We start from the raw sequence: 17,369 nt of genomic DNA on the forward strand, positions 1-17,369 counted from the left end.
TAATAGGGTAAAGAAAATTAAGTGGATTTTTGAAAGAAAACTATACTGTCAATATACTATTAAAACAAATTAAAATGGTAAAAGTTATTGTACTTTAAGTAAAAATAAAAGAGCAAAAATATCAATCCCAGTTTTGATTACTTAAATTAACAAAAAAAAATGCATATAGCAAAGGATAGTTTCAATCTGCCTACCTCTGGGTTATGGGTCCAGCATGCTTCCATTGCAGTACTCTGCTGCACATGTAAGTGCAAGAGATCCTGAAGCACTCCCTCATCATGGGAAAGTACCAATGTGTTTATTCATTGGTTGATGGAAGAAACATCTTACAAAAACTCTCCAGATTATTGATTTTTTAATATTTTTCTAGGAAACGTTCTAGATGTATGCTTATTAGCCTTTGTTAGTATGTACTGTTTGCAAAGTGTCTTGGTGGCGCAATCGGTTAGTGTGTTCGGCTATTAACCAAAAGGTCGGTGGTTCAATCCCACCCAGGGACGTAATTGACCTTGTGATCAGATTTTGGTGATATTTAAGTAGACAAGTCAAAATTTCAAACCCCCTCTTATTGTGTAGGGTACCTGGCCTTCTCTGATGTAATCAGAGTTAGATTTGATTCAGTGATTTTATAAAAAACAGCTAGGAAGCACAATTTAGCAGTGGGTTGCAGAGAAAAAAAATATGCTGGCAGAAAAATCCAATTGAGTGATTAAACAGCTCTTCATTTTCTGGAATTTATTTTTATGCTAACAAATTTGTTCTCTGAAAAGTGTCCACAAAGCCAAGTCTCTGATTAACACCTTTGTAAGGATGGTTTTTCACCTATTACTAAATTAAACTTGCTTCATTGGAAAGGCAGCAAGATGCATCCTCATTTCAATGTCTACTGAAATAATACAGGTTGACACCAGGAAACATTAACGCCACTGCATCTTTGCTGCTTTCTCACATGGAAGTCTGTTTAATGTGAAAACAAGGTGATATCTAATTAGCACACAGGTAAGGAATTACGAAAATCTTTATTTAAGGGTGAAGATGTTTCTCACAAAATTGTTGCCCCAATGCATCATTGAAATTCAAGCTGGAAAGATGATTTTAATATATCACTTGTACATTTTGTATTGCTCTTCTGGTGACAATGTAGTTTTTTTGTCAATTACCATTTTAATAACAGGGTAAAGAAAATTAAGTGGATTTTTGAAAGAAAACTATACTGTCAATATACTATTAAAACAAATTAAAATGGTAAAAGTTATTGTACTTTAAGTAAAAATAAAAGAGCAAAAATATCAATCCCAGTTTTGATTACTTAAATTAACAAAAAAAATGCATATAGCAAAGGATAGTTTCAATCTGCCTACCTCTGGGTTATGGGTCCAGCATGCTTCCATTGCAGTACTCTGCTGCCCATGTAAGTGCAAGAGATCCTGAAGCACTCACTCATCATGGGAAAGTACCAATGTGTTTATTCGTTGGTTGATGGAAGAAACATCTTACAAAAACTCTCCAGATTATTGATTTTTTAATGTTTTTCTAGGAAACGTTCTAGATGTATGCTTATTAGCCTTTGTCAGTATGTACTTTTTGCAAAGTGTCTCTGTGGCGCAATCGGTTAGTGTGTTTGGCTGTTAACCAAAAGGTTGGTGGTTCAATCCCACCCAGGGACGTAATTAACCTTGTGATCAGATTTTGGTGATATTTAAGTAGACAAGTCAAAATTTCAAACCTCCTCTTATGGTGTAGGGTACATGGCCTTCTCTGATGTAATCAGAGTTAGATTTGATTCAGTGATTTTATAAAAAACAGCTAGGAAGCACAATTTAGCAGTGGGTTGCAGAGAAAAAAAATATGCTGGCAGAAAAATCCAATCGAGTGATTAAACAGCTCTTCATTTTCTGGCTTTATTTTTATGCTAACAAATTTGTTCTCTGAAAAGTGTCCACAAAGCCAAGTCTCTGATTAACACCTTTGTAAGGATGGTTTTTCACCTATTACTAAATTAAACTTGCTTCATTGGAAAGGCAGCAAGATGCATCCTCATTTCAATGTCTACTGAAATAATACAAGTTGACACCAGGAAACATTAACGCCACTGCATCCTTGCTGCTTTCTCATGTGGAAGTCTGTTTAATGTGAAAACAAGGTGATATCTAATTAGCACACAGGTAAGGAATTAAGAAAATCTTTATTTAAGGGTGAAGATGTTTCTCACAAAATTGTTGACCCAATGCATCATTGAAATTCAAGCTGGAAAGATGATTTTAATATATCACTTGTACATTTTGTATTGCTCTTCTGGTGACAATGTAGTTTGTTTTTGTCAATTACCATTTTAATAATAGGGTAAAGAAAATGAAGTGGATTTTTGAAAGAAAACAATACTGTCAATATACTATTAAAACAAATTAAAATGGTAAAAGTTATTGTACTTTAAGTAAAAATAAAAGAGACAAAATATCAATCCCAGTTTTGGATTACTTTAATTAACAAAAAAAAATGCATATAGCAGAGGATAGTTTCAATCTGCCTACCTCTGGGTTATGGGCCCAGCATGCTTCCATTGCAGTACTCTGCTGCACATGTAAGTGCAAGAGATCCTGAAGCACTCACTCATCATGGGAAAGTACCAATGTGTTTCTTCGTTGGTTGATGGAAGAAACATCTTACAAAAACTCTCCAGATTATTGACATTTTAAAGTTTTTCTAGGAAACGTTTTAGATGAATGCTTATTAGCCTTTGTCAGTATGGAAATTTGCAAAGTGTCTCTGTGGCGCAATCAGTTAGTATGTATGGCTTTTAACCAAAAGGTTGGTGGTTTAATCCCACCCAGGGACCTAATTGACCTTGTTATCAGATTTTGGTGATCTTTAAGTAGACAAGTCAAAATTTCAAACCCCCTGTTATGGTGTAGGGTACTTGGCCTTCTCTGATGTAATCAGAGTTAGATTTGATTCAGTGATTTTATAAAAACAGCTAGGAAGCACAATTTAGCAGTGGGTTGCAGAGAAAAAAAATATGCTGGCAGAAAAATCCAATTGAGTGATTAAACAGCTCTTTATTTTCTTGCTTTATTTTTATGCTAACAAATTTGTTCTCTGAAAAGTGTCCACAAAGCCAAGTCTCTGATTAACACCTTTGTAAGGATGGTTTTTCACCTATTACTAAATTAAACTTGCTTCATTGGAAAGGCAGCAAGATGCATCCTCATTTCAATGTCTACTGAAATAATACAGGTTGACACCAGGAAACATTAACGCCACTGCATCCTTGCTGCTTTCTCATGTAAAAGTCTGTTTAATATGAAAACAAGGTGATATCTAATTAGCACACAGGTAAGGAATTAAGAAAATCTTTATTTAAGGGTGAAGATGTTTCTCACAAAATCGTTGCCCCAATGCATCATTGAAATTCAAGCTGGAAAGATGATTTTAATATATCACTTGTACATTTTGTATTGCTCTTCTGGTGACAATGTAGTTTTTTTTGTCAATTACCATTTTAATAATAGGGTAAAGAAAATTAAGTGGATTTTTGAAAGAAAACTATACTGTCAATATACTATTAAAACAAATTAAAATGGTAAAAGTTATTGTACTTTAAGTAAAAATAAAAGAGCAAAAATATCAATCCCAGTTTTGATTACTTAAATTAACAAAAAAAATGCATATAGCAAAGGATAGTTTCAATCTGCCTACCTCTGGGTTATGGGTCCAGCATGCTTCCATTGCAGTACTCTGCTGCACATGTAAGTGCAAGAGATCCTGAAGCACTCACTCATCATGGGAAAGTACCAATGTGTTTATTCATTGGTTGATGGAAGAAACATCTTACAAAAACTCTCCAGATTATTGATTTTTTAATATTTTTCTAGGAAACGTTCTAGATGTATGCTTATTAGCCTTTGTCAGTATGTACTGTTTACAAAGTGTCTCGGTGGCGCAATCGGTTAGTGTGTTCGGCTATAAACCAAAAGGTTGGTGGTTCAATCCCACCCAGGGACGTAATTGACCTTGTGATCAGATTTTGGTGATATTTAAGTAGACAAGTCAAAATTTCAAACCCCCTCTTATTGTGTAGGGTACCTGGCCTTCTCTGATGTAATCAGAGTTAGATTTGATTCAGTGATTTTATAAAAAACAGCTAGGAAGCACAATTTAGCAGTGGGTTGCAGAGAAAAAAAATATGCTGGCAGAAAAATCCAATCGAGTGATTAAACAGCTCTTCATTTTCTGGCTTTATTTTTATGCTAACAAATTTGTTCTCTGAAAAGTGTCCACAAAGCCAAGTCTCTGATTAACACCTTTGTAAGGATGGTTTTTCACCTATTACTAAATTAAACTTGCTTCATTGGAAAGGCAGCAAGATGCATCCTCATTTCAATGTCTACTGAAATAATTCAAGTTGACACCAGGAAACATTAACGCCACTGCATCCTTGCTGCTTTCTCATGTGGAAGTCTGTTTAATGTGAAAACAAGGTGATATCTAATTAGCACACAGGTAAGGAATTAAGAAAATCTTTATTTAAGGGTGAAGATGTTTCTCACAAAATTGTTGACCCAATGCAACATTGAAATTCAAGCTGGAAAGATGATTTTAATATATCACTTGTACATTTTGTATTGCTCTTCTGGTGACAATGTAGTTTGTTTTTGTCAATTACCATTTTAATAATAGGGTAAAGAAAATGAAGTGGATTTTTGAAAGAAAACAATACTGTCAATATACTATTAAAACAAATTAAAATGGTAAAAGTTATTGTACTTTAAGTAAAAATAAAAGAGACAAAATATCAATCCCAGTTTTGGATTACTTTAATTAACAAAAAAAAAATGCATATAGCAGAGGATAGTTTCAATCTGCCTACCTCTGGGTTATGGGCCCAGCATGCTTCCATTGCAGTACTCTGCTGCACATGTAAGTTCAAGAGATCCTGAAGCACTCACTCATCATGGGAAAGTACCAATGTGTTTCTTCGTTGGTTGATGGAAGAAACATCTTACAAAAACTCTCCAGATTATTGACTTTTTAAAGTTTTTCTAGGAAACGTTTTAGATGAATGCTTATTAGCCTTTGTCAGTATGGACTTTTGCAAAGTGTCTCTGTGGCGCAATCAGTTAGTATGTACGGCTATTAACCAAAAGGTTGGTGGTTCAATCCCACCCAGGGACCTAATTGACCTTGTTATCAGATTTTGGTGATCTTTAAGTAGACAAGTCAAAATTTCAAACCCCCTGTTATGGTGTAGGGTACCTGGCCTTCTCTGATGTAATCAGAGTTAGATTTGATTCAGTGATTTTATAAAAACAGCTAGGAAGCACAATTTAGCAGTGGGTTGCAGAGAAAAAAAATATGCTGGCAGAAAAATCCAATTGAGTGATTAAACAGCTCTTTATTTTCTGGCTTTATTTTTATGCTAACAAATTTGTTCTCTGAAAAGTGTCCACAAAGCCAAGTCTCTGATTAACACCTTTGTAGGGATGGTTTTTCACCTATTACTAAATTAAACTTGCTTCATTGGAAAGGCAGCAAGATGTATCCTCATTTCAATGTCTACTGAAATAATACAGGTTGACACCAGGAAACATTAACGCCACTGCATCCTTGCTGCTTTCTCATGTGGAAGTCTGTTTAATGTGAAAACAAGGTGGTATCTAATTAGCACACAGGTAAGGAATTACGAAAATCTTTATTTAAGGGTGAAGATGTTTCTCACAAAATTGTTGCCCCAATGCATCATTGAAATTCAAGCTGGAAAGATGATTTTAATATATCACTTGTACATTTTGTATTGCTCTTCTGGTGACAATGTAGTTTTTTTGTCAATTACCATTTTAATAACAGGGTAAAGAAAATTAAGTGGATTTTTGATAGAAAACTATACTGTCAATATACTATTAAAACAAATTAAAATGGTAAAAGTTATTGTACTTTGTACTATGATGATGTAGGTGCTTCTCCCAGGGCAAGGCTCACCCATTGCACTCTGGGTGTGCTGCCCCTTTGATTTCCCCAAATGTGGGAAACTTGACTGCATAATTTGTGTTTCCCCTGGTCGGCTCTCATATAATTCAGATCTCTTTGTCTCAGGTCTCTCTTCAGCCTAGTTTGCTGTCTGTTTCCACTTCTCTTTTCTTGAGCCGCTCCCTTCTATGCCCTTGCGCACTATCCTGACTTCTCCCATCTGCTTACTTTGTGCCTTCCAACGCACAATGCGAACTACAGGTAGTGCTGCAGGGCCCACACCCTTTTACTTGCCTTACAGAGCAGCTCTGGAGCTGTTACAGTGCCCAGCTGCTGCAAGAAATCAGCTTGAATGCTTCAGGGGCTGGGGCATAGCCAACATGAGCCCCACACCGAAGGAGGGTGGAGGTGTTTAATGCGAACTAGGGGTCATCCAAGCGCCGCAAAAGGCCGCCATGCCCTGCACGCCCCTTTTCTCTTTTCATATGCAGATGAGGGTTGAAGCCAACTTTGACCCACTGCTTGGATGACATCACCATATGCAAATCCATCTGCTGCAGGCCTTCCCCCAGGAATGCTTGTACTAGTAGTTGCATTTGGTTTGTTGTTTGGGGGTGCTTCAGTATTAGGCAGCCTTCTGCCCTCCCATGTTCATCTGAAAATATGTGTTCTCCCTGCAGTTGTTGTCCCCAGATGAGAGTTCCCTTGTGCTGCCTCAGTTGAATCTCCTTTACTTGACAGAGATGTGCCTGAGCAGCGGCCCTCCCCAGCCCTATCCCAAATCATACTTATTTTGCATAGGAGATACCATGGTCATGAAGATTGTTCTCCCAGGGTGAGGTTCATTCATTGCATTCTGAGTATGCTGACCCCTGTGATTTCCCCAAATGTGGGAAACTCGACTGCATTATTTGTGGTAGTGGGGGACTGTGTTTGGGCTTTCCTCTGCTCAGCTCTGGTAAAAGTCAGATTTCTTTGTCTCAGATCTTCCTCTAGCCTTGTTCTTCTTTCGAGAGTTCCCTTGTGCTGCCTCAGTTGGATCTCCTTCACTTGACAGGGGGGTGCCCGAGCAGCGACCCACCCCAGCTCTAGCCCAACTCCTACTTACCTGCCAGGTGAGATACTATGATCAGGAAGGTGCTTCTCCCAGGGCAAGGCTCACCCATTGCACTCTGGGTGTGCTGCTCCTGTGATTTCCCCAAATGTGGGAAACTTGACTGCATAATTTGTGTTTCCTCTGGTCGGCTCTCGTATAATTCAGATCTCTTTGTCTCAGGTCTTTCTCCAGCCTAGTTTGCTGTCTGTTTCCACTTCTCTTTTCTTGAGCCGCTCCCTTCTATGCCCTTGCGCACTATCCTGACCTCTCCCGTCTGCTTACTTTGTGCCTTCCAACGCACAATGCATACTACAGGTAGTGCTGCAGGGCCCACACCCTTTTACATGCTTTACAGAACAGCTCTGGAGCTGTTACAGTGCCCAGCTGCTGCAAGAAATCATCTTGAATGCTTCAGGGGCTGGGGCAAAGCCAACATGAGCCCCACACCGAAGGAGGGTGGAGATGTTTAATGCGAATTAAGGGTCATCCAAGCGCCACAAAAGGACGCCATGCCCTGCACATCCCTTTTTTGTTTTCATATGCAGACGAGGGTTGAAGCCAACTTTGACCCACTGCTTGGATGACATCACCATATGCAAATCCATCTGCTGCAGGCCTTCCCCCAGGAATGCTTACACTAGTTGTTGCATTTGGTTTGTTGTTTGGGGGTGCTTCAGTATTAGGCAGCCTTCTGCCCTCCCATGTTCATCTGAAAATATGTGTTCTCCCTGCAGTTGTTGTCCCCAGATGAGAGTTCCCTTGTGCTTCCTCAGTTGAATCTCCTTTACTTGACAGAGCTGTGCCTGAGCAGCGGCCCTCCCCAGCCCTATCCCAAATCATACTTATTTTGCATAGGAGATACCATGGTCATGAAGATTGTTCTCCCAGGGTGAGGTTCATTCATTGCATTCTGGGTATGCTGACCCCTGTGATTTCCCCAAATGTGGGAAACTCGACTGCATTATTTGTGGTAGTGGGGGACTGTGTTTGTGCTTTCTTCTGGTCAACTCTGGTAAAAGTCAGATTTCTTTGTCTCAGATCTTCCTCTAGCCTTGTTCTTCTTTCGAGAGTTCCCTTGTGCTGCCTCAGTTGGATCTCCTTCACTTGACAGGGGGGTGCCCGAGCAGCGACCCTCCCCAGCTCTAGCCCAACTCCTACTTACCTGCCAGGTGAGATACTATGATCAGGAAGGTGCTTCTCCCAGGGCAAGGCTCACCCATTGCACTCTGGGTGTGCTGCTCCTGCGATTTCCCCAAATGTGGGACACTTGACTGCATAATTTGTGTTTCCTCTGGTCGGCTCTCGTATAATTCAGATCTCTTTGTCTCAGGTCTCTCTCCAGCCTAGTTTGCTGTCTGTTTCCACTTCTCTTTTCTTGAGCCGCTCCCTTCTATGCCCTTGCGCACTATCCTGACTTCTCCCGTCTGCTTACTTTGTGCCTTCCAACGCACAATGCGAACTACAGGTAGTGCTGCAGGGCCCACACCCTTTTAGTTGCCTTACAGAGCAGCTCTGGAGCTGTTACAGTGCCCAGCTGCTGCAAGAAATCCGCTTGAATGCTTCAGGTGCTGGGGCATAGCCAACATGAGCCCCACACCTAAGGAGGGTGGAGGTGTTTAATGCGAATTAGGGGTCATGCAAGCGCCGAAAAAGGCCGCCATGCCCTGCACATCCCTTTTTTCTTTTCATATGCAGACGAGGGTTGAAGCCAACTTTGACCCACTGCTTGGATGACATCACCATATGCAAATCCATCTGCTGCAGGCCTTCCCCCAGGAATGCTTGCACTAGTTGTTGCATTTGGTTTGTTGTTTGGGGGTGCTTCAGTATTAGGCAGCCTTCTGCCCTCCCATGTTCATCTGAAAATATGTGTTCTCCCTGCAGTTGTTGTCCCCAGATGAGAGTTCCCTTGTGCTGCCTCAGTTGAATCTCCTTTACTTGACAGAGATGTGCCTGAGCAGCGGCCCTCCCCAGCCCTATCCCAAATCATACTTATTTTGCATAGGAGATACCATGGTCATGAAGATTGTTCTCCCAGGGTGAGGTTCATTCATTGCATTCTGGGTATGATGACCCCTGTGATTTCCCCAAATGTGGGAAACTCGACTGCATTATTTGTGGTAGTGGGGGACTGTGTTTGTGCTTTCTTCTGGTCAACTCTGGTAAAAATCAGATTTCTTTGTCTCAGATCTTCCTCTAGCCTTGTTCCTCTTTCGAGAGTTCCCTTGTGCTGCCTCAGTTGGATCTCCTTCACTTGACAGGGGGGTACCCGAGCAGCGACCCTCCCCAGCTCTAGCCCAACTCCTACTTACCTGCCAGGTGAGATACTATGATCATGTAGGTGCTTCTCCCAGGGCAAGGCTCACCCATTGCACTCTGGGTGTGCTGCCCCTGTGATTTCCCCAAATGTGGGAAACTTGACTGCATAATTTGTGTTTCCCCTGGTCGTCTCTCGTATAATTCAGATCTCTTTGTCTCAGGTCTCTCTCCAGCCTAGTTTGCTGTCTGTTTCCACTTCTCTTTTCTTGAGCCGCTCCCTTCTATGCCCTTGCGCACTATCCTGACTTCTCCCGTCTGCTTACTTTGTGCCTTCCAACACACAATGCAAACTACAGGTAGTGCTGCAGGGCCCACACCCTTTTACTTGCCTCACAGAGCAGCTCTGGAGCTGTTACAGTACCCAGCTGCTGCAAGAAATCAGCTTGAATGCTTCAGGGGCTGGGGCATTGCCAACATGAGCCCCACACCGAAGGAGGGTGGAGGTGTTTAATGCGAACTAAGGGTCACCCAAGCGCCGCAAAAGGCCGCCATGCCCTGCACGCCCCTTTTCTCTTTTCATATGCAGACGAGGGTTGAAGCCAACTTTGACCCACTGCTTGGATGGCATTACCATATGCAAATCAATCTGCTGCAGGCCTTCCCCCAGGAATGCTTGCACTAGTTGTTGCATTTGGTTTGTTGTTTGGGGGTGCTTCGGTATTAGGCAGCCTTCTGCCCTCCCATGTTCATCTGAAAATATGTGTTCTCCCTGCAGTTGTTGTCCCCAGATGAGAGTTCCCTTGTGCTGCCTCAGTTGAATCTCCTTTACTTGACAGAGATGTGCCTGAGCAGCGGCCCTCCCCAGCCCTATCCCAAATCATACTTATTTTGCATAGGAGATACCATGGTCATGAAGATTGTTCTCCCAGGGTGAGGTTCATTCATTGCATTCTGGGTATGCTGACCCCTGTGATTTCCCCAAATGTGGGAAACTCGACTGCATTATTTGTGGTAGTGGGGGACTGTGTTTGTGCTTTCCTCTGCTCAGCTCTGGTAAAAGTCAGATTTCTTTGTCTCAGATCTTCCTCTAGCCTTGTTCTTCTTTCGAGAGTTCCCTTGTGCTGCCTCAGTTGGATCTCCTTCACTTGACAGGGGGGTGCCCGAGCAGCGACCCTCCCCAGCTCTAGCCCAACTCCTACTTACCTGCCAGGTGAGATACTATGATCAGGAAGGTGCTTCTCCCAGGGCAAGGCTCACCCATTGCACTCTGGGTGTGCTGCTACTGCGATTTCCCCAAATGTGGGAAACTTGACTGCATAATTTGTGTTTCCTCTGGTCGGCTCTCGTATAATTCAGATCTCTTTGTCTCAGGTCTTTCTCCAGCCTAGTTTGCTGTCTGTTTCCACTTCTCTTTTCTTGAGCCGCTCCCTTCTATGCCCTTGCGCACTATCCTGACCTCTCCCGTCTGCTTACTTTGTGCCTTCCAACGCACAATGCATACTACAGGTAGTGCTGCAGGGCCCACACCCTTTTACATGCTTTAAAGAACAGCTCTGGAGCTGTTACAGTGCCCAGCTGCTGCAAGAAATCATCTTGAATGCTTCAGGGGCTGGGGCATAGCCAACATGAGCCCCACACCGAAGGAGGGTGGAGATGTTTAATGCGAATTAAGGGTCATCCAAGCGCCACAAAAGGACGCCATGCCCTGCACATCCCTTTTTTCTTTTCATATGCAGACGAGGGTTGAAGCCAACTTTGACCCATTGCTTGGATGACATCACCATATGCAAATCCATCTGCTGCAGGCCTTCCCCCAGGAATGCTTACACTAGTTGTTGCATTTGGTTTGTTGTTTGGGGGTGCTTCAGTATTAGGCAGCCTTCTGCCCTCCCATGTTCATCTGAAAATATGTGTTCTCCCTGCAGTTGTTGTCCCCAGATGAGAGTTCCCTTGTGCTGCCTCAGTTGAATCTCCTTTACTTGACAGAGATGTGCCTGAGCAGCGGCCCTCCCCAGCCCTATCCCAAATCATACTTATTTTGCATAGGAGATACCATGGTCATGAAGATTGTTCTCCCAGGGTGAGGTTCATTCATTGCATTCTGGGTATGCTGACCCCTGTGATTTCCCCAAATGTGGGAAACTCGACTGCATTATTTGTGGTAGTGGGGGACTGTGTTTGTGCTTTCTTCTGGTCAACTCTGGTAAAAGTCAGATTTCTTTGTCTCAGATCTTCCTCTAGCCTTGTTCTTCTTTCGAGAGTTCCCTTGTGCTGCCTCAGTTGGATCTCCTTCACTTGACAGGGGGGTGCCCGAGCAGCGACCCTCCCCAGCTCTAGCCCAACTCCTACTTATCTGCCAGGTGAGATACTATGATCAGGAAGGTGCTTCTCCCAGGGCAAGGCTCACCCATTGCACTCTGGGTGTGCTGCTCCTGCGATTTCCCCAAATGTGGGACACTTGACTGCATAATTTGTGTTTCCTCTGGTCGGCTCTCGTATAATTCAGATCTCTTTGTCTCAGGTCTCTCTCCAGCCTAGTTTGCTGTCTGTTTCCACTTCTCTTTTCTTGAGCCGCTCCCTTCTATGCCCTTGCGCACTATCCTGACTTCTCCTGTCTGCTTACTTTGTGCCTTCCAACGCACAATGCGAACTACATGTAGTGCTGCAGGGCCCACACCCTTTTAGTTGCCTTACAGAGCAGCTCTGGAGCTGTTACAGTGCCCAGCTGCTGCAAGAAATCAGCTTGAATGCTTCAGGTGCTGGGGCATAGCCAACATGAGCCCCACACCTAAGGAGGGTGGAGGTGTTTAATGCGAATTAGGGGTCATGCAAGCGCCGCAAAAGGCCGCCATGCCCTGCACATCCCTTTTTTCTTTTCATATGCAGACGAGGGTTGAAGCCAACTTTGACCCACTGCTTGGATGACATCACCATATGCAAATCCATCTGCTGCAGGCCTTCCCCCAGGAATGCTTGCACTAGTTGTTGCATTTGGTTTGTTGTTTGGGGGTGCTTCAGTATTAGGCAGCCTTCTGCCCTCCCATGTTCATCTGAAAATATGTGTTCTCCCTGCAGTTGTTGTCCCCAGATGAGAGTTCCCTTGTGCTGCCTCAGTTGAATCGCCTTTACTTGACAGAGATGTGCCTGAGCAGCGGCCCTCCCCAGCCCTATCCCAAATCATACTTATTTTGCATAGGAGATATCATGGTCATGAAGATTGTTCTCCCAGGGTGAGGTTCATTCATTGCATTCTGGGTATGATGACCCCTGTGATTTCCCCAAATGTGGGAAACTCGACTGCATTATTTGTGGTAGAGGGGGACTGTGTTTGTGCTTTCCTCTGGTCAGCTCTGGTAAAAGTCAGATTTCTTTGTCTCAGATCTTCCTCTAGCCTTGTTCTTCTTTCGAGAGTTCCCTTGTGCTGCCTCAGTTGGATCTCCTTCACTTGACAGGGGGGTGCCCGAGCAGCGACCCTCCCCAGCTCTAGCCCAACTCCTACTTACCTGCCAGGTGAGATACTATGATCAGGAAGGTGCTTCTCCCAGGGCAAGGCTCACCCATTGCACTCTGGGTGTGCTGCTCCTGCGATTTCCCCAAATGTGGGACACTTGACTGCATAATTTGTGTTTCCTCTGGTCGGCTCTCGTATAATTCAGATCTCTTTGTCTCAGGTCTCTCTCCAGCCTAGTTTGCTGTCTGTTTCCACTTCTCTTTTCTTGAGCCGCTCCCTTCTATGCCCTTGCGCACTATCCTGACTTCTCCCGTCTGCTTACTTTGTGCCTTCCAACGCACAATGCGAACTACAGGTAGTGCTGCAGGGCCCACACCCTTTTAGTTGCCTTACAGAGCAGCTCTGGAGCTGTTACAGTGCCCAGCTGCTGCAAGAAATCCGCTTGAATGCTTCAGGTGCTGGGGCATAGCCAACATGAGCCCCACACCTAAGGAGGGTGGAGGTGTTTAATGCGAATTAGGGGTCATGCAAGCGCCGAAAAAGGCCGCCATGCCCTGCACATCCCTTTTTTCTTTTCATATGCAGACGAGGGTTGAAGCCAACTTTGACCCACTGCTTGGATGACATCACCATATGCAAATCCATCTGCTGCAGGCCTTCCCCCAGGAATGCTTGCACTAGTTGTTGCATTTGGTTTGTTGTTTGGGGGTGCTTCAGTATTAGGCAGCCTTCTGCCCTCCCATGTTCATCTGAAAATATGTGTTCTCCCTGCAGTTGTTGTCCCCAGATGAGAGTTCCCTTGTGCTGCCTCAGTTGAATCTCCTTTACTTGACAGAGATGTGCCTGAGCAGCGGCCCTCCCCAGCCCTATCCCAAATCATACTTATTTTGCATAGGAGATACCATGGTCATGAAGATTGTTCTCCCAGGGTGAGGTTCATTCATTGCATTCTGGGTATGATGACCCCTGTGATTTCCCCAAATGTGGGAAACTCGACTGCATTATTTGTGGTAGTGGGGGACTGTGTTTGTGCTTTCTTCTGGTCAACTCTGGTAAAAATCAGATTTCTTTGTCTCAGATCTTCCTCTAGCCTTGTTCCTCTTTCGAGAGTTCCCTTGTGCTGCCTCAGTTGGATCTCCTTCACTTGACAGGGGGGTACCCGAGCAGCGACCCTCCCCAGCTCTAGCCCAACTCCTACTTACCTGCCAGGTGAGATACTATGATCATGTAGGTGCTTCTCCCAGGGCAAGGCTCACCCATTGCACTCTGGGTGTGCTGCCCCTGTGATTTCCCCAAATGTGGGAAACTTGACTGCATAATTTGTGTTTCCCCTGGTCGTCTCTCGTATAATTCAGATCTCTTTGTCTCAGGTCTCTCTCCAGCCTAGTTTGCTGTCTGTTTCCACTTCTCTTTTCTTGAGCCGCTCCCTTCTATGCCCTTGCGCACTATCCTGACTTCTCCCGTCTGCTTACTTTGTGCCTTCCAACACACAATGCAAACTACAGGTAGTGCTGCAGGGCCCACACCCTTTTACTTGCCTCACAGAGCAGCTCTGGAGCTGTTACAGTACCCAGCTGCTGCAAGAAATCAGCTTGAATGCTTCAGGGGCTGGGGCATTGCCAACATGAGCCCCACACCGAAGGAGGGTGGAGGTGTTTAATGCGAACTAAGGGTCACCCAAGCGCCGCAAAAGGCCGCCATGCCCTGCACGCCCCTTTTCTCTTTTCATATGCAGACGAGGGTTGAAGCCAACTTTGACCCACTGCTTGGATGGCATTACCATATGCAAATCAATCTGCTGCAGGCCTTCCCCCAGGAATGCTTGCACTAGTTGTTGCATTTGGTTTGTTGTTTGGGGGTGCTTCGGTATTAGGCAGCCTTCTGCCCTCCCATGTTCATCTGAAAATATGTGTTCTCCCTGCAGTTGTTGTCCCCAGATGAGAGTTCCCTTGTGCTGCCTCAGTTGAATCTCCTTTACTTGACAGAGATGTGCCTGAGCAGCGGCCCTCCCCAGCCCTATCCCAAATCATACTTATTTTGCATAGGAGATACCATGGTCATGAAGATTGTTCTCCCAGGGTGAGGTTCATTCATTGCATTCTGGGTATGCTGACCCCTGTGATTTCCCCAAATGTGGGAAACTCGACTGCATTATTTGTGGTAGTGGGGGACTGTGTTTGTGCTTTCCTCTGCTCAGCTCTGGTAAAAGTCAGATTTCTTTGTCTCAGATCTTCCTCTAGCCTTGTTCTTCTTTCGAGAGTTCCCTTGTGCTGCCTCAGTTGGATCTCCTTCACTTGACAGGGGGGTGCCCGAGCAGCGACCCTCCCCAGCTCTAGCCCAACTCCTACTTACCTGCCAGGTGAGATACTATGATCAGGAAGGTGCTTCTCCCAGGGCAAGGCTCACCCATTGCACTCTGGGTGTGCTGCTACTGCGATTTCCCCAAATGTGGGAAACTTGACTGCATAATTTGTGTTTCCTCTGGTCGGCTCTCGTATAATTCAGATCTCTTTGTCTCAGGTCTTTCTCCAGCCTAGTTTGCTGTCTGTTTCCACTTCTCTTTTCTTGAGCCGCTCCCTTCTATGCCCTTGCGCACTATCCTGACCTCTCCCGTCTGCTTACTTTGTGCCTTCCAACGCACAATGCATACTACAGGTAGTGCTGCAGGGCCCACACCCTTTTACATGCTTTAAAGAACAGCTCTGGAGCTGTTACAGTGCCCAGCTGCTGCAAGAAATCATCTTGAATGCTTCAGGGGCTGGGGCATAGCCAACATGAGCCCCACACCGAAGGAGGGTGGAGATGTTTAATGCGAATTAAGGGTCATCCAAGCGCCACAAAAGGACGCCATGCCCTGCACATCCCTTTTTTCTTTTCATATGCAGACGAGGGTTGAAGCCAACTTTGACCCATTGCTTGGATGACATCACCATATGCAAATCCATCTGCTGCAGGCCTTCCCCCAGGAATGCTTACACTAGTTGTTGCATTTGGTTTGTTGTTTGGGGGTGCTTCAGTATTAGGCAGCCTTCTGCCCTCCCATGTTCATCTGAAAATATGTGTTCTCCCTGCAGTTGTTGTCCCCAGATGAGAGTTCCCTTGTGCTGCCTCAGTTGAATCTCCTTTACTTGACAGAGATGTGCCTGAGCAGCGGCCCTCCCCAGCCCTATCCCAAATCATACTTATTTTGCATAGGAGATACCATGGTCATGAAGATTGTTCTCCCAGGGTGAGGTTCATTCATTGCATTCTGGGTATGCTGACCCCTGTGATTTCCCCAAATGTGGGAAACTCGACTGCATTATTTGTGGTAGTGGGGGACTGTGTTTGTGCTTTCTTCTGGTCAACTCTGGTAAAAGTCAGATTTCTTTGTCTCAGATCTTCCTCTAGCCTTGTTCTTCTTTCGAGAGTTCCCTTGTGCTGCCTCAGTTGGATCTCCTTCACTTGACAGGGGGGTGCCCGAGCAGCGACCCTCCCCAGCTCTAGCCCAACTCCTACTTATCTGCCAGGTGAGATACTATGATCAGGAAGGTGCTTCTCCCAGGGCAAGGCTCACCCATTGCACTCTGGGTGTGCTGCTCCTGCGATTTCCCCAAATGTGGGACACTTGACTGCATAATTTGTGTTTCCTCTGGTCGGCTCTCGTATAATTCAGATCTCTTTGTCTCAGGTCTCTCTCCAGCCTAGTTTGCTGTCTGTTTCCACTTCTCTTTTCTTGAGCCGCTCCCTTCTATGCCCTTGCGCACTATCCTGACTTCTCCTGTCTGCTTACTTTGTGCCTTCCAACGCACAATGCGAACTACATGTAGTGCTGCAGGGCCCACACCCTTTTAGTTGCCTTACAGAGCAGCTCTGGAGCTGTTACAGTGCCCAGCTGCTGCAAGAAATCAGCTTGAATGCTTCAGGTGCTGGGGCATAGCCAACATGAGCCCCACACCTAAGGAGGGTGGAGGTGTTTAATGCGAATTAGGGGTCATGCAAGCGCCGCAAAAGGCCGCCATGCCCTGCACATCCCTTTTTTCTTTTCATATGCAGACGAGGGTTGAAGCCAACTTTGACCCACTGCTTGGATGACATCACCATATGCAAATCCATCTGCTGCAGGCCTTCCCCCAGGAATGCTTGCACTAGTTGTTGCATTTGGTTTGTTGTTTGGGGGTGCTTCAGTATTAGGCAGCCTTCTGCCCTCCCATGTTCATCTGAAAATATGTGTTCTCCCTGCAGTTGTTGTCCCCAGATGAGAGTTCCCTTGTGCTGCCTCAGTTGAATCGCCTTTACTTGACAGAGATGTGCCTGAGCAGCGGCCCTCCCCAGCCCTATCCCAAATCATACTTATTTTGCATAGGAGATATCATGGTCATGAAGATTGTTCTCCCAGGGTGAGGTTCATTCATTGCATTCTGGGTATGATGACCCCTGTGATTTCCCCAAATGTGGGAAACTCGACTGCATTATTTGTGGTAGAGGGGGACTGTGTTTGTGCTTTCCTCTGGTCAGCTCTGGTAAAAGTCAGATTTCTTTGTCTCAGATCTTCCTCTAGCCTTGTTCTTCTTTCGAGAGTTCCCTTGTGCTGCCTCAGTTGGATCTCCTTCACTTGAC

The 17,369-nt window shown here is 44.8% G+C and overlaps 21 non-coding genes across 21 annotated transcripts; all 21 read left to right on the top strand.

Moving 5' to 3' along the window:
- Window positions 1-1,593: 1,593 nt before the first annotated feature.
- Window positions 1,594-1,667, top strand: TRNAN-GUU (transfer RNA asparagine (anticodon GUU)). The gene has a single exon. It is a non-coding gene; the product is annotated as a tRNA-Asn (tRNA).
- A 2,261-nt stretch (window positions 1,668-3,928) lies between these two features.
- Window positions 3,929-4,002, top strand: TRNAY-AUA (transfer RNA tyrosine (anticodon AUA)). Its single transcript has one exon. It is a non-coding gene; the product is annotated as a tRNA-Tyr (tRNA).
- A 2,746-nt stretch (window positions 4,003-6,748) lies between these two features.
- On the top strand, window positions 6,749-6,912 carry LOC135043299 (U1 spliceosomal RNA). Its single transcript, XR_010236198.1, has one exon. It is a non-coding gene; the product is annotated as a U1 spliceosomal RNA (small nuclear RNA).
- A 152-nt stretch (window positions 6,913-7,064) lies between these two features.
- On the top strand, window positions 7,065-7,227 carry LOC135043323 (U1 spliceosomal RNA). Its single transcript, XR_010236221.1, has one exon. It is a non-coding gene; the product is annotated as a U1 spliceosomal RNA (small nuclear RNA).
- Window positions 7,228-7,898: 671 nt separating this feature from the next.
- On the top strand, window positions 7,899-8,062 carry LOC135043300 (U1 spliceosomal RNA). Its single transcript, XR_010236199.1, has one exon. It is a non-coding gene; the product is annotated as a U1 spliceosomal RNA (small nuclear RNA).
- Window positions 8,063-8,214: 152 nt separating this feature from the next.
- Window positions 8,215-8,377, top strand: LOC135043317 (U1 spliceosomal RNA). Its single transcript, XR_010236215.1, has one exon. It is a non-coding gene; the product is annotated as a U1 spliceosomal RNA (small nuclear RNA).
- A 671-nt stretch (window positions 8,378-9,048) lies between these two features.
- Window positions 9,049-9,212, top strand: LOC135043311 (U1 spliceosomal RNA). The gene has a single exon (XR_010236210.1). It is a non-coding gene; the product is annotated as a U1 spliceosomal RNA (small nuclear RNA).
- Window positions 9,213-9,364: 152 nt separating this feature from the next.
- On the top strand, window positions 9,365-9,527 carry LOC135043333 (U1 spliceosomal RNA). The gene has a single exon (XR_010236231.1). It is a non-coding gene; the product is annotated as a U1 spliceosomal RNA (small nuclear RNA).
- A 671-nt stretch (window positions 9,528-10,198) lies between these two features.
- LOC135043291 (U1 spliceosomal RNA) lies at window positions 10,199-10,362 on the top strand. The gene has a single exon (XR_010236190.1). It is a non-coding gene; the product is annotated as a U1 spliceosomal RNA (small nuclear RNA).
- Window positions 10,363-10,514: 152 nt separating this feature from the next.
- On the top strand, window positions 10,515-10,677 carry LOC135043325 (U1 spliceosomal RNA). Its single transcript, XR_010236223.1, has one exon. It is a non-coding gene; the product is annotated as a U1 spliceosomal RNA (small nuclear RNA).
- Window positions 10,678-11,348: 671 nt separating this feature from the next.
- Window positions 11,349-11,512, top strand: LOC135043301 (U1 spliceosomal RNA). Its single transcript, XR_010236200.1, has one exon. It is a non-coding gene; the product is annotated as a U1 spliceosomal RNA (small nuclear RNA).
- A 152-nt stretch (window positions 11,513-11,664) lies between these two features.
- LOC135043328 (U1 spliceosomal RNA) lies at window positions 11,665-11,827 on the top strand. The gene has a single exon (XR_010236226.1). It is a non-coding gene; the product is annotated as a U1 spliceosomal RNA (small nuclear RNA).
- A 671-nt stretch (window positions 11,828-12,498) lies between these two features.
- LOC135043308 (U1 spliceosomal RNA) lies at window positions 12,499-12,662 on the top strand. The gene has a single exon (XR_010236207.1). It is a non-coding gene; the product is annotated as a U1 spliceosomal RNA (small nuclear RNA).
- A 152-nt stretch (window positions 12,663-12,814) lies between these two features.
- Window positions 12,815-12,977, top strand: LOC135043318 (U1 spliceosomal RNA). Its single transcript, XR_010236216.1, has one exon. It is a non-coding gene; the product is annotated as a U1 spliceosomal RNA (small nuclear RNA).
- Window positions 12,978-13,648: 671 nt separating this feature from the next.
- Window positions 13,649-13,812, top strand: LOC135043312 (U1 spliceosomal RNA). The gene has a single exon (XR_010236211.1). It is a non-coding gene; the product is annotated as a U1 spliceosomal RNA (small nuclear RNA).
- Window positions 13,813-13,964: 152 nt separating this feature from the next.
- On the top strand, window positions 13,965-14,127 carry LOC135043334 (U1 spliceosomal RNA). Its single transcript, XR_010236232.1, has one exon. It is a non-coding gene; the product is annotated as a U1 spliceosomal RNA (small nuclear RNA).
- Window positions 14,128-14,798: 671 nt separating this feature from the next.
- On the top strand, window positions 14,799-14,962 carry LOC135043292 (U1 spliceosomal RNA). Its single transcript, XR_010236191.1, has one exon. It is a non-coding gene; the product is annotated as a U1 spliceosomal RNA (small nuclear RNA).
- A 152-nt stretch (window positions 14,963-15,114) lies between these two features.
- On the top strand, window positions 15,115-15,277 carry LOC135043326 (U1 spliceosomal RNA). The gene has a single exon (XR_010236224.1). It is a non-coding gene; the product is annotated as a U1 spliceosomal RNA (small nuclear RNA).
- Window positions 15,278-15,948: 671 nt separating this feature from the next.
- Window positions 15,949-16,112, top strand: LOC135043302 (U1 spliceosomal RNA). The gene has a single exon (XR_010236201.1). It is a non-coding gene; the product is annotated as a U1 spliceosomal RNA (small nuclear RNA).
- Window positions 16,113-16,264: 152 nt separating this feature from the next.
- On the top strand, window positions 16,265-16,427 carry LOC135043329 (U1 spliceosomal RNA). Its single transcript, XR_010236227.1, has one exon. It is a non-coding gene; the product is annotated as a U1 spliceosomal RNA (small nuclear RNA).
- A 671-nt stretch (window positions 16,428-17,098) lies between these two features.
- LOC135043309 (U1 spliceosomal RNA) lies at window positions 17,099-17,262 on the top strand. Its single transcript, XR_010236208.1, has one exon. It is a non-coding gene; the product is annotated as a U1 spliceosomal RNA (small nuclear RNA).
- Window positions 17,263-17,369: the final 107 nt, after the last annotated feature.

The sequence above is a fragment of the Pseudophryne corroboree genome, unplaced genomic scaffold, assembly GCF_028390025.1.
Source record: "Pseudophryne corroboree isolate aPseCor3 unplaced genomic scaffold, aPseCor3.hap2 scaffold_853, whole genome shotgun sequence".
Taxonomy (NCBI): domain Eukaryota; kingdom Metazoa; phylum Chordata; class Amphibia; order Anura; family Myobatrachidae; genus Pseudophryne; species Pseudophryne corroboree.